The sequence below is a fragment of the Marmota monax genome, unplaced genomic scaffold (assembly GCF_021218885.2).
Source record: "Marmota monax isolate L192 unplaced genomic scaffold, Marmota_monax_Labrador192_F-V1.1 WCK01_AAM20220418_F8-fsc00001, whole genome shotgun sequence".
Lineage (NCBI taxonomy): Eukaryota > Metazoa > Chordata > Mammalia > Rodentia > Sciuridae > Marmota > Marmota monax.
This window is the reverse complement of record NW_026693777.1, coordinates 38,829,081-38,841,785: the sequence shown is the minus strand read 5'-3', so window position 1 is coordinate 38,841,785 and position 12,705 is coordinate 38,829,081.

The following is a 12,705-nucleotide window of genomic DNA, read 5'->3' as shown; positions in this document are numbered from 1 at the left end:
GATGTGGTAATATGAACAGTCATTTTAGGAATCTACTGGTTCCATCTAAGCACCTCTAGTTGTGCAGCGCTTATGAAACGTTTCCCTGAGTAATCAGGAATATCCCCTTAGCCTACACTGCAACCATTGATATTTGCTATTCACTTTTTGGCACAAAGCATTCCAAATTGCTAGATTGTGTTCTCAGTTTTGTTTTGCTGATGCCCCATGGTAGATGCATGCATCTCAGAGGTACAAAATCTTTAAGCCAATAGAACCCAAATTTGTAGGTTTGTCCCAAATTGGTGCATAGGGAATATGCTTTCTATAACTGTCAAACAGTTTTTGGAGCTTGGAATATAAGCATTAATTGCTGTTGTTGAATCCATGCACATACTTTCCTTTTTTATCCTGGTCCTCTTTTCTATGTTCTATTTATTTCGTTATTAAAAACCTCCTCTGTACTAGAGACCTGTGGGGGAGAACTTTAATGTGATGCACATTTTCTATACTTTGGGTCTATTCTAAGATGTTTTCCTCAGACTTCTTGGCCCAAAGTCTTTACTTTTGGTTCAGGTATAGAGAATATTCTATATTGATCTATATTGATCTGAATGTGTTAAAAACAATCAGTGGTGTAGTATAAATGCATATATACCTGGAGTTGGAACAACTCATTCTGGAATTTTGTTGAAGCTTGGGATATACTTAACCCTATCGTCATTGTCTTATTCAAAATCCTGTATACAAAGTTACTTGGTATAACTCTGATCATAAGGAATTAAAATCTCTTACAATGGCCAGGAACATGGCTTCCCTGCCTGCTTTGACTTTATTCAGTAGGAAATGCCAATTCTGTATTCAAGGTTATTTTCTACATACACATCCTTGACAACATAGTCTGGAACAAATGTCAACCAGTGTCTGTGTTCATGAGACATACATAAGTGCAATATACTGAGAATTGTCCCCCCAAAATACAACATCATTTTATATATTGAAGTGATTGATAATATTCCACTTAGAAATTTTACATCTACTTTCATGTTTGTAATTGGTCAGTACTTTTCCTTTCTTCTAATGTTTTAGTCAGATTTTATAGTCTCATTGCTTTTAACTTCATAAAATCATTAAATTTATTGGAATTATTTTTATAAAATTCTAAAGAGCTCTCCTTTTTCATTCTGTTATCATTTATTTTATAATATTCTTCTTGATCAATCTTCCTTGCATATGTCAACCTTATTAAAATATTCAAAGAACCAGCTTATGATTTTGTTGGTCTTCTGTTTTAGATTTACTCTCTGTTTCTTTAAGTTCTGGTTTTGGTATTATTTCCTTCACTCTCCTCTCTTAGGTTTAATTTGCTGTCCTTTTTCTAATTTCTTGAAATGTATATGTAATTCACTGACATTCATGCTTCTTTCTTTTTTAATAAACTCATGGTTATCAATTTAATCTAAAAAGGTCATTGGTTGTGAAGCATGAATTTTGACAAGTAGTGTTTTCATTATCACTAAGTTTGCAATGGCTGAATTTCATTGTTTTTCTGATTCATGTAACATAATTTAAAAACATACAATAGTTACATGTTATCTTTTTATTATTGATTTCTAGTTAATCATGTTATGATGGGAGAAATACATGGCATTGTATTATTTTGCTGTCATTTAGCATTCTAAGGGTTTTAATTGGTTCATTCTTTTGAACATAGTGTTCAAATTTTCCATATTCTTATTGATTTTTTTCTGTTTCTTTTATCAGTTATCAAAAGCAGTATTTTTAATTCTCCTCTTTTAACTCATATATTTATAATATATGTGATATTTACAAATGTGTGAGTATACGTAAAGTTGCATGAGACACAGCAAAAGCCCTGGAAGGACCCTAGAAAATTTTTCACATGTTTGTGTGTTTCTGTACAATTTTCAAATGTAAGATAATGTAATCTCAATCAGTTAAGACCACTGTCTTTTTCCACTTAGACTTCTTCTTCACCCTACTTCTGAAATTATAGAACTTTAAATATAAAAGACATTAAATACAGGATTCTTAAATTTGACAACATCCTGAAAGTTTTCATGATGTGAAAAAATGAGTTCTGAAATTGAAGAAAAAATATGTGTGTATGTGTGTATACATATGCATATATATGTATATATATTATATATATATATATATATATATATATATATATATATACATATATATATATATAAAATTTAACCATGTCTGAATAAAGCATAAATTATCTTTCCAGTCTCTGTTTCTAACTTAAGCCCCATTGCTCATGTTTTCTCTGTGTGTTCAAAGTGGGTAAATGTATTAGAGGGTCTATAAGATGCTTATATGTTCTCTTACATGTACAGCCTATGAAGCAATAATTATGGAACTTGTGAAACAGAATCTTTTATAGTATTAATTTTACATGCATTATTAAAATGTAAGCAAATGTCTGTGTTCATTAATCAGAAAGAAATAGGTGTTCATTGTTTCACTCAAATATTCTTCAAACATCTGTTGAGCATCTATTAGGTATTAGGTAGGATACAAGGACAAGAGGATTTAAAAATCACAAAGATATAATGTCTAACCACAAGAAAATTATTTAAAACTCATGAAAAATAAAAAGGTCTAGAACCATCTGGTAGTACTTGTGACTTGAACCTTGCATTTATGTGGAATGAGTGTTTTAAAATAGTCAAAGAAAATAACTAACATCATAGAAATTACTCCAAACAAAAATATCTTATAAGATTAAGAGAAAAACACAATTACTTCAATAGATATGGAAAAAGCATTTGATAAAAATCAACATCCATTAGGATGAAAAAGCTCTTTGTAAACTAAGAAAGTAAGTTTAAGTTGATAAAGATTTTTATAATATATAAAGGAAATATTTTACTTAATGGTAAAAGCTTGAAAGATTAAACTTTGAATAAAGAACAAAACAAGTTTGCATACTATTACCACTCTATTTAATTTTATACTGGGGTTCTTAACCCACAGGTAAGGCAAGAAAAAAACAAAATGGTAAGTGTTAGGAAGAGAAGTGAAACCATTATTCTCAGCAGATTACAAAACTGTTTTTCAACATGGAAAACATATGCAGTTAAGTTATTGGAATTGATAATATAGCTTAACAACATAGATGGATATGCATTTATAAAAATTCCTATATGAAACAATAAACCGACATCCTAATATTGCTACTTGATAATAGAAAAAAGAATTTTTAAAAATCCATGCAGATTGTAGAGAAACAAAACTATCTTCATGGCAAGCAATATGGTTATCAAATATCCTCCAAGAATACACACAACACACACACACACACACACAAAGTCATAAGAATTAATAAGTAAGTTTAGCATGGTCATAGTAATATGAACTACACACATAGATCAACTGAATTTATATATCCCAGCAATGACCAACTGAAATTAAAATGAGAGAAAACAATAACATCCATCATAGTTTCAAAACATTAAATATTTAGGTATGAATAAAAAATGTGCATTGTTTGTATGCTGAAAACTTCAAAATGTAGACGAATACAGGAAAAGATAAGTGGGGATAAATTATGATCATGAATTGAAAGAGTCAGTACTTCACTTTTTTAAAAAAAATTCAATTTGACCTAAGAATTCAATGCAATACCAATTAAGATCACAACATGACTTTTGTGGAAATTGACAAGATAATTCTCAAATTTACATGGAAAGGCAAAGGCTCTAGAATAGCTAAATCAATTGTGGGAAATAGAGAAGAATTTGGAGGATCATGTGCATGTACCTCAGTGGAAATAGAGTAGCAGAGTTAGACCCATGTAGATGCTCAATTGTTTTTTGAAAAAAAATGTCAAAGTAATGCAAAGAAGAGAGAATTTATTAACAAATGGTACAACAACAATCAGACATCCTTATGCAAATATGTCTCAGCCTATACCCTATGTGTATAAAAAATTTAATTTGAAATAGATCATTGTCTTAAATATACAACCTAACAATGTAAAATTTCCAGAAGAAAACAAGAAAACCTTTGTGATTTTATATAGGCACTGGTTTCTGAAGGACAATACATCAATAACAAAAAATAACAGTCCTCAAAGTTAAAGATTTCTGCTCTTCAAAATTCATTGTTAAACTGGTGCACACTTGTAATCCCAGAGGCTCAGGAGGCTGAGGCAGGAGAATCACAGGTTTGAAGCCAGCCTCAGCAACTTAGCGAGGCCTGTCTCAAAACATAAAATTAAAAAGGGATGGGGATTTGGCTCAGTGGTTAAGCACCCCTGGGTTCAATCCCTGGTATAAAAAAATCATTGTTAAGAAAATAAAAATGCAAGGCAACTAGGAGAATATATTTGCAAGATATCTATTTGTAAACACTGGCTACATGAAGAACAACAAGAAACTCAACCAAAAGAATTGGTAAAAGACTGGAGCAGATAGTCTACTAAAAAAATTAAAATAAAATAAATAATTATGTATATATGCACATGAAAACCTACTCAACACCATTAGCCATTAAGAAGACACAGATTAAAAGCAGAAATGAGATTCACTCCATCTTACTAGAATGACTAAAATTAAACAAACTGACAATACCAGGTCAAAGATTCAGAGCGACTGGAACACTCATACATCTCTGTTGAACATGTCAACAGTATAGCCACTCTAGAAAACAGTTTGACAATTTGTTGTACAATTAATCATAACATTAACACATTAGCCAGTCACTCAGTGCTTAGGTTTACTCAAAAGAAATGAAATCATATGCTCACACATAGAAGACCATTTGCAGATGTTGATAGCAGCTTCATTTATAATCATTGAAACCTGAAAATGATCTAAATGGGTAAATAAATCATGGTAACTTCATAAAATGGAATACCATTCAGCAATGATAAAGAACAAACTACATACATGCAACAATATGAATGAAAATCAAAAGCATTGTGTTAATCGAAAGACTCTATATTCTATATACCCTTCATATGATATTTGTTAAAAAGACAAAACATTAGGAACAGAATTCATATAAGCCATAGGATGGGGAGGAAGCAGAGTATTATGGAGGGGCACAGGACAATATTTGGCAGCAACAGAAATATTTCTCATCTTGGTGACAGTGATGATTCTAAGATGTGATGATTAGTTAAAATCATACACCTAAAAAGAGTGAATATTTTGCACATCAATTATGCTTTAATACATCTGACTTTAAAAATGTATGTATACCATTTAAAATTATACCCACATACTAAGACTCTAGTGATAAATCTAACAAAAGGTGTGTAAAGTATCCAAAGAAAACTACACAACTTTATTGAGAGACATTAGAAAGACCAAAATAAATGGAGAAATATAATAAGTTAAAGGATAGGAATATTTGGTTTAGGTCAATTCTTCTTGATTTGTTTACAAATTCAATTTAATGTGAATTAAATCCCAGGAGTATTTTTAAAGTACTTGACCACTAATTCTAAATAGATATGGAACTATGAAGGGCTGAGCGTAGCTAGCTAAGACTGCTAAAAAGGGAGAACAAAGTAGAGGATTGGTGTTCCAGCTCTCACACCTCAGCAGCCACCCTAACTCAGGGTGAACTGGCACAGAGATTCTGTGTCTGTGAACACTTTCTTTATGAGAGTTGAAATGGTAAATTACATATAAAAATAAGGGATTTTCAATAAGTGAAACATTTGGGACTTGGATATCCATATAAAAAGTTGGACCTTTTCCATATCACATACAAAGATAAAATTCCTATGGATCAGAGAGCTAAATAAGAATGACAAAGATAGACCACTTTTTAAAGGTGTTTTAAGAGAATAAATTGCACCCTTCACCTTGGTTAAAATTTTTAAAGTCCAACAATATTAATGTTGGCAAGCCTGTGAGCATTTGAAACCCTCAAGCTGCTTGTCAGAGTGTAATTTGATTCATCCAGTTTGGAACAGTTTGGTAATAGGTGTTACATTTGACAATAAGCATGTCCCAGAACACAATTTCACTGTTACCAGCAACATTTGTAATAGACAAAAAAAAAATTAGAAGTACCCCAAATGCCCATCAACAGTAAAATAGCTGAATTAATTGGGCAAGTACATACAGTGGAATACTATATAGCAATCAAAATAAGCTACAACTACATGCAACAATGTGGATTAATTTTTTTTAAATACATTAAGCTCGAGTGGCAATATGTAAAATAGAATACACTGAATAATTCTGTTCATATAAAGTTCAAAAGTCAGGGAGTGCCTACTTCTGAAGGAAAAAATGGGGTTTTGATTTTGAAGGGACACTTGGGGTCAGCTGGTTTCTAGGGAGCTTATAATATTCTGAAATATCCACCTAAGAGAATTTATGGATATTTGCTTTAAAGTATCTGTTAACCAGTACAAATATTTTGTGCTTTTTCTCTTCTATTTCACACAAACGTAATTTAAAAATTAATGCCCCAAACAGAAATGTTTGAGCACTTGCCTTATGACCTACATGTTCACGTGTGCTTTTCTGATAATTGGAATGGAAGATGAAATAGGCAGTAGTGACCTGCCACTACAGAATGTCTCTGTGAAGTTGATTATCAAGAGTGGTCACTCAGCCTAACCAATCAGAGCATCAACAACTGGGAACGGGCTTTATGGTGCCATGGTTATAGTAGCCATGCATATTTTTATCCCAGCTTAGTGATTAGCTTATGAAAACTGCTCAGTGCATGTTTTCTGAATGAATGACTAAACAAATGAAGCAGTAAATGAATTAACGGTGCCTCTCACTGAAGCTCACTGTCTCACTGTGAAGCCTGCAAAACCTGTTGACTTCCTTGGGTTAATTGCTTGCTGGCAAATCATAAACAATTATAAAGAAATAACATGTTATTAATAAAGTCAACTCTGTGCACTTTGGAGTCACTTTTAAAATCATCCATGAACCGTTAAAAACTAGGAGGAAACTTGAGTCCTACCCAAGAACTACTGTATCAGTCTACTAAAGTGGGACCCTTCCTGGTATTTTGGGAAGCATCAGAGAATATTCTAATATATTACCTTGGTGAGGCATGCTGAAGAAAGAACACTGAAAAACCAAATAGCTGAGCTTAAAAATTATCTAGAAGTCTTAAAAATTATCTAGAAGAATTATCACATATTCCTGATAGATTTCTGTAAAATATGTAACATCAACCCACTTTCAATCTTTTGTCAGTTGCAGATCCCCATTCAGAAGCAAAATAGCTCTCCATGGTAAGCAAATATGTAATTAAGATTTACTTTGGTTCAGTGAAAATATGCCTTCTTTCTAAAGAAGTCCCCAAAGCTAAGTTAAAAGTAGGCAAGGTTAGATATGGTGGATTTATCAGTAAATTTAGCCCAATTTAACAGGCATGCCTTCAAACCTATTAAAGATGGTGCTTATGTGATATTCTGTGATGTCTTCCGCCTAAGGATTTGGGCAATCCATGCAGTTTACTTTAGCCTTGAAAGTAGATTTATATGAGAGAAAAGGAAAGTGCTGAGAATTTTTTTCTTGGTCTAACATCCTCCCTTTGACCGCATAATAGTCCAAAAACTCACACAAGCAGTTCCATATGGAGGGAGGAATGTCTAGCCAAAACAAGTTGTTCAGCTTATTAGCCTTGGGCTGAATAAGTTACTCAGAATATCTGGCATGGCTACCCCATTTAAAAAGGAGGGGTGGGGTGGCTACGTTTGCCTTTTCATTCTCCCCTTAGAGTTTTAGATTGGAAAACAAATGGTTAGTGAGGCAGAGCTACAGGCCAGAAGCCTTGTGCTTAACCATTTTCTCTGAACATTTTGAAAAGACTCCCAGGAGCAACGACACAGATTTCTTTGCACTTGACTGGCTGCAGAGAGACAGGCACATAGCACGATTTTCATTGTCGACTCTTTTCACATTCGATTCTTCTTGGACAAGACTATCAAGTTGCTTTGGTGTGAATCTTGGCAGAAAAAGTCTCTTCTCTTCAAGAATTTGAAATACTGTGAACGGCAAAATAAATTGGCTCCAACTGTAAGCTCTATCATAAAGAAGGTGTAAGATGGCAGAAGGAGAATTAGAACACATTTTAAAAGATCTCTTTGAGATTAAATCATTTTTTTTTTTTTTGCAAGGGATAGGGAGTGCAAAATTGCATTCAAATTTAATTGTGGTACATTTTGAGGTTTCCCCCAATCAGCTTGGTAGGGAACTGTGAATCTTTTTGTCTCTAGTTCAAGTATTAATTGCCACATTATGCAGTTATTTTGTTTGTCTATTGTGGCATCATTCAGATTCATAAAATAAAGGAAATGCCTATTAGTATTAATTTTCCACCAACTACTACTCATCATGTACACATATTTAAACTCCTATGCCTCCTTCCTTGATTTCATATCTCCCTCCCTCCCTCCTTTCATCCTTCCTCTCTTCTTTTTTTTTAAAAAAAAGCACATGCATTCATTTTCAGATAGGTCTTAAGAGAATCTTTGAAATTAATTTTGACCAAAATTAAAGGCATGCAATATAAAATTCCTTTGTAAACATAGTCCATGAAAGAATGAATTCTCAAGAACCAAAATATAGACTATTGCAAATTTCTAACTGTGCCTTTTTATTTCCTAAAAAAAGTTATTGACTATCTTTTGAGGAATATCATCTAGTAAGTGATCCTGAATTTCACTGCTTTTTAACTAAGCTAACCAGCCTCATACCCCACATGGAAGACCCCGGTGGAAGAGCATGTGTTAAACTACACACATCCACTTGGCCTACAAAGTAATTTTATGTACCATCAATCCAACCCAACAAAACCCAACAGACTAAGTGACACTTACAGGCAGCAGTTAAGAGCAATTGTGGCAACCACCCACAACAGAGCTTATTTTGCTTGGTTGCAAAGCATTTGCATGGTATACAATTTGCCAATAATTACCCTGATATTTTGACGGGGCCTGGCTTGCATATTTGTAAATATTTGTGGTTGCTAAGTTACCAGCTATAGTTATTTGTGTTTGTGTACCATGTCATTTTGTGGCAAAAGGAGATGTTTTAGACTTCACAGCAAGAGACTCCTACCTTCTAATGGATGCTTTTTCAGGATTTTCCCATAGCACTCTTTAAAACCTATTTATACTGGAAAATTCCAACACTTTTAACAACCAAGAATTTCTGGTTTATTTTGTTGCCTTTTCTAATACACAGACTGTTTATATGGCACAAGCTCAAACTTTCACTTATTCTTTCATTCATTCATTCTTTAATTCAGCACACATTTTTTTGCAAGACAGTATGTGTGTTCCTTTGTACAATTTGAGGATATGCCCCATCTTCTCCTAAAAGTCTAAAGGGGAGAGAAGATCTACACAAATAGCTCAAGGACACAAATACCTTAATTTCCCCCAGGTCTCCCTAGTCCGTGAGGACTGCATTCTCCACCTGCCCTCCTGGGAACTCTAAACAGGCAGCATGTCCATCCCCCAAGCATTTCTGTGAGAGCCCAAGGAGTGCTCCCAGGTGGTCATAAACTGTCAGCTTCAGTTGTGATGAGGCTCCTAGCCTTCCTCTCTTTCCCTACACTGGCTTCTCCTTACTATGCCCCTTGAGAGGTCGATGCATTCATTTATCCTCTGATACTTAATGCTTCCTGGAAGCCAGGAACCCTCTTTCTTTTAAAGATGAACATGACAGGAAATGGGTCTGCCTCTGGGGACTGTGTGCTTGTGTATATGTGAAGGGAATGGATGGTGGTGAGGAAAGCCAGATGGAGGCTGGGCAATCAGAGAAGGCTGCCCAAGAGAGGACAGAAGTGACAGAAACTAGGGAAGGCTCCCCTAGAGAGGAAGGAGGTGACAGGAATCAGAGAAGGCTCCCCTAGCGAGGAGGGAGGTGACTTGGTGACAGATTTCTACTAAAGGTTTGCATCCATAAAGTAAATGCCAACACCTGAGTAGGGAATTGTAGATACATATGTGATCCTGCCACTTCCCGTCCTTATAGGGCTTTGGATCATGGGTCCACCCTCAACTTTTGCCACACTCTGTGATCCAGACCTCAAGTGGCACGCTTGCTTCCAATCTTGTACTGTCTTTCATCACACAACTGCTGCAGCTCTGGGGTTAGGGAGAAGTCCACTCCTGTCCGGTCATTGTCTTCATCTCTCTCCTTCTGCCCAGGTGCTGATCAGGCTTCGAGGGAGGACTCTGTTCAAAAACAATTATGAATACAAAATTATGTACAGAGAATTGGAAAGGGATTGAGTTTAGTCCTCTTTCTGTCTGAAACAGGTGACCCTATGCAGAACAACAGATACACGTAGACTCACAGGGCAGTCTTCTGCCCTTTATTTTTATTCATGCCACCATCTCAATCTCAGTTGTTACTATGTTACACAAATAAAAAGATGCATTTGCCATATGATAAATAAAGGTAAAGTGAGATGGGAATTTAGAAGAGGGAAAGATTGCATCTCAGCAGAGGCAATCCGCTGATGCTCTATGCAGAAGATGCTATCAGGGCTGCGTCTTGAAGAATGAGTAGGATTTGCATACTCGGAAGTGATGGAACAGGTTTATTGAGTGCTTGATAAAGCACTGTACTTCCATATCCCATTTAACCCTCTTAGGAACATCACACAGTGGGAAGCTTCATTGTACAGATGATTAAACTCTCAAAGTTATATAAATATTATATTGCATAAGTCACCAATTTACTTAAGCCATATTTCCTACTCAGGTCCATGTAAGTGGAGTGTTCTTTCCCTGATGCCAGGTTGATGCTCATTTTGAGCAAAGGCATAAGGATTGTAGACCTGGAACTTGCATTACAACAATGGAGGGGTTGGCTGCATCAAAGAGAGTAGTAGTCAATGGATTGGTTATTAAGCATTTAAATATCATCAATAGAGTAGAATCATATCTTATTATAGCACACATAGATAAACAATATTGTAACTCATGGCCAAGCTCTACCAACATAGCCTTATGCTATATGAATAATAACACAAATGGCAGTGAGAACACAGCTGGCATAGACTTTCCATAAGGGTGGCTTGCACAGTGTAACATCAGGGGTGCTGAAAGGAACTGGCATCATTTGATTGATGTTTGAAATGTGACAGTGTAAGATTTACCCTTTGCCACCCACCCACCCCCCCGTTTAAACTCTTACCTCTGAAAGAGGCAAAAATGAGTGTAATGGATTATTAGCTTTTTTTTCCCCCAAGAGCAGTTTTTGAGAAGCAGGGAGAATAAAGGAAGAGATCCAAGAAAACCTAATGTCAACAGAAAGAGGAAGCTGGGCAATTTTTTGTTGTACCTTTATTCTCATTCACATGGCTCAGTTCACACCCTGGCTGTACTCAAAGTAGAAAGACAATCCAGAGTCAAAACCATGTGGAAAAATGGAGCTGAGATTTGAGGAAGGAAGAGCCACTTTATTTCCCCATGTTGAAGCCATCTCCAGGGCAGGGAGAACTGTGTGCAGAAAACAGAGAATAGGAGAAGTCTGGTAAGTGGAGGATGGTAACGGAAGCCTTCCCTCCCATCAGCAGCAGCAGCAGCAGCCGCAGCAGCAGCAGCAATAGCATCAGTAGCAGCAGCAGATCCTGTGGTCACATTACTGGTGGGCTGTCAGCATCTTTCCAGCTGCTTCCTAGTGGCTCCTGCTAGGCATGTCTGGGAAGCTTCACATACTTTGATTCAAACTGTCTTTTGTTATCTTCCCTGAGAGGTTTTGTACATGTGATCCTATAGGGGGACAGGTGGAGGCATGTGTCTCTGTTTTTAAGACTACAATTGACATTGAAAAAAAATTATGAAAGGAACTGCAAAGTCTAGGTCTGTGCCAGAGAGGACCTTTGGTCTACTTGGCACCTTAAAATGGTGCTGAGCTTGATTAGCATTTCACAAAATGGTACAATCTGGATGGCTTGGACATCATAGATTTGCTAAGATTGACAGGAAGTGTCCATCACTGCATGCAAAATTGTACTTAGGATACTCTAGAACATGGGTTTTTGAGGGTACTTCTTTGCAATAAAATCACTAGACCTCCTGCAGTTTTGTTTTGTTTTGGTGCTGGGGATCAAGCTCAGGGACTCCCAAATGCTAGGTAAGTGTTTTACCACTGAGCTACATTCCCAGCCTCCAGGGTAGTGTTTTTATTTAAATGTGAGGGGTGAATGAATGAAAGATTAGGTACCATCCTTGATGGAAATAATTTTGGCACTGGAATCTTCTGCAATGGTCATATCCATGCAAACCCAGTGCAATTATACACAAAATGAAGGAATATAATTATGAAAGGAAGAAGGCCACAGATGAAGTTTAATTCTGGGTTTTTCTTGTGATAAAGAAGAGATCCACCATCCCATCAGGTCATGATTAGTGTTAGACACCTGCCCTTACAGTCAGAGTAAATGTGGTGAAATGGCCTTGTGAATTCTATTTGTGCCACCCTCCTGTTCAAAATACCTCAGTGTCTCCCTGTTACTTTCTGGAAAATACCTATTCTATTGGTCAGACTTGTACTAACCTCCCAGAATAACTGTGTCCTTCTGAAGGAAGATGTTCAATTGAACATTGGTAAAAATCCCACCTTCTCCTCATCCCAGCTATTATCTTGGGTAATTTCCTCATTTTTGTAAGCTTCAGTTTCTTTATATGAAAAGTACCAGGAATATAAAAAAAATAGTCATTCTTTCTTGGGACTTGATTTTCAA